The sequence below is a fragment of the Diceros bicornis genome, chromosome 32, assembly GCF_020826845.1.
Source record: "Diceros bicornis minor isolate mBicDic1 chromosome 32, mDicBic1.mat.cur, whole genome shotgun sequence".
NCBI classification, from domain to species: Eukaryota; Metazoa; Chordata; class Mammalia; order Perissodactyla; family Rhinocerotidae; genus Diceros; species Diceros bicornis.
Genome location: NC_080771.1, coordinates 10,067,499 through 10,070,391, shown reverse-complemented (window position 1 = coordinate 10,070,391; position 2,893 = coordinate 10,067,499).

Here is a 2,893-nt window from a genome sequence, read left to right as displayed (position 1 = left end):
GAGCTTTGTCATCTTAAAATGGGACACCAATAGTACCTACCCATAGGATTATTGTAGGACTGAGTGAAATGATCTATATAAAGTCCTTGGAATGGCATCTAGAAAATGCTCAATAAACATTAGTGATGCTGCTGCAGATTGTAACATACTGTTAGAAAGAGCAACCGCAAAGTTGCAGGCCACCAAGGCAGTACACAGGGTGAGCGGGGCTTGGTCAGGTGGATGGAGGCCAAGACCAGCCCTAAGAGGATATCCAGTAGGCCATGGACTTGTCTGCCTGCTAAAGAGTAAAACTCAAGCTCCTCGGTGTGGCTCACAGCTCTAGGTGATGCGGGCCCCGCTGACCTCTCTCTTTGTCGCTCAGTAGGCTCCAGTCACGTTGTCTTCTTTCTGATCTTCAAACATGCCCGACCTGGGCCTTTGCCCTTGCTGTTCCCTCTGGAACAGCATTCTGGAACATCTGGAATGTCCTTCCCCCATATCTTCTAATGACTGCCACTTTCTTATAAAGCCCTTGGTTCAAATGTCATTTTCTCCAGGAGGCCTTTTCTGAGCCCCAGCACATCACCCTTATCTCCAGATAAAATGATCTTATTTGCTGTCATGTTTAACGTCTGTCGCTCCCTATCCCTTTGTTATGGGCTGAATTGTGTATCCCACCCCCAAGTTCATTTGTTGGAGTCCTAACCCCCAGGACCTCAGAATGTGACTGTATTTGGAGATAGGGTGTTTAAAGAGGTGATTAAGTTAAAATGAGGCCCTTAGGGTGGGCCCTAATGCAGTCTGACTGGTGTCCTTTTAAGAAGACGAAATTTGGACACAGAGAGAGACACCAGGGGTGCATGCAGAGGGACAATCATGTAAAGACACAGCAAGAGGGAGGCCATCTGCAAGACAAGGACGGGAGCTTCAGGAAAAACCAACCATGTTGGCATCTTGATCTTGGACTTACAGCCTCCAGAACTGTAATCACATCAACTTCTGTTGTTAAAGCTACCCAGTTTGTGGCATTTTGTTATGGCCATGTATTAGCAAACTAATACACTCCTAGGATGTAAATTTCATGAGGGCACAGATTGTGTCTTTCTTATTGACTGCTGTATTCCTAACTAAATACTCCCTAGCACAGAGACCTTCAATAAATGTTTGTCAGAAAAATGAAGAGTGTGTGATGACCTCTATTAGAGATTCATTTCTTTCAAGCTGTTCTGGGAGAGGCGGCCTCTGAAGCCTTGTGATCAGCTGTTATCAAAGTGGAGCGGATTCAGTGAGGCGATGACTTCGTGGAGTTAGAGTCTGGGGGCTGAGGGGAAGGGTACTTCAGAAAACAAAGTTCCGATGGACAAGTGCAGGAGGACAGACCCAGGGCAATTCCCATTACAGGGCTGGTCAGGGAACTGCTACAGGACCGTGGGATTTAGACAGGTGACAGCAGACGGAGTGGGGCAGAAAGGTGCTGGGAGAACTCAGAGGCAAGGCCTATCAGAGGGGAACTGAGGGGCCATTGGCTCAGGTCTTACATTCTAGCAAGGCCCTCAAGTTTAGTCTTTTGACATTATCTCCAAAAAAGGTTACAACTAGTCACAGACACACCAATAGACTTGAAAAAAGATGCTCATCTGTACAGCTGTAATTACAAAATGCAAATATCAATAATATTCTAGAACTCTTCTTTCAAGACTTACCTACAGCATCTGACACAGGTATTTTCCTCCTCCTGGCAATCCTCTCTTCACTTGGCTTCCAGAACGCTATCCTCTCCTGGTCCTACTTCCTCAATGGCTGCTCCTTCTCTGTTTCTTCTGTTGGTTCTTACTCATCTCATCCCTCACCCCTAAATGTCTATTTCCTGAAGGCAGCCAGAGTGACCCCTTGGTACCTTTGCAGCTGAAATTCCTCTGTTAGAACACTCTTCTTCAGGGCGGACTTCCTCACTTCCCTCAATTCCTTGACTGAATGTCATTTTCTCAGTGAGGTCTCTTCCCTACCACCATGTTTAGAATTGCTTTCCCTTCAATCCTTTATCCCTCTTCCCTCCTTTAACCTTCTCTGTAGTGCTCACCACCAAATGGCCTACTACATGTATTTCTTGTTTAGTGCCTGTGTCCTCTGGCTAGTATGTCAGCTCCCGGAGAGCTCCAGGAGAGCAGTAAGCTAGTGTGTTTACTACTATATCTCTATTGTCCACAACAGTGCCTGACACATAGTGGGCCCTCAAGAAAGATTTGAATGAATGTCAAGAAGTGTTTCCTGACTTTTCATTTTTTATTTATTTATTTTTTTGGTGAGGAAGATTGTCCCTGAGCTAACACCTGTGCCACTCTTCCTCTATTTTGTATGTGGGACACTGCCACAGCATGGCTTGATGAGCAGTGTGTATGTCCGCGCCCAGGATCTGAACCTGCAAACCCCAGGCCACCAAAGCACAACGCACGAACTTAACCACTATGCTGCCACCAGGCTGGCCCCTCGTGACTTTTTAATTTCACGTTTGCATTTAAAAATATATAGGGAATCTTACAAAAGGCGGTAGACCATTTAAACGAGAGTCTAAAGCATGATATTTTTTTTTTTTTTTGAGAGGATTGGTATACTTAGTGCAAGTAACTACTATGGTTTGCATCAACACAACAGCTAAAGCAAAGGGCAGAACCGGCATTCAAGACGGAGGAGTGGGTCAGTTACACTACCAACTTGAACCTCAGCCAAGCGCAAGGCTCCACTGCGCAGCTGCAGGAGGAGCTGGGCGGAGCCTGCGCAGTCGCAGAAGGAGCTGGGCGGGCCTGCGCAGCCGCAGAAGGAGTCGGCGGCCAGCGGGCTACCTCGGCCTTGGGGGTGTTTCGCCCCAGGCCTGAGGCAGGGCCGGGCTGCTCCGCGGGGCCGGGCTGCTCCC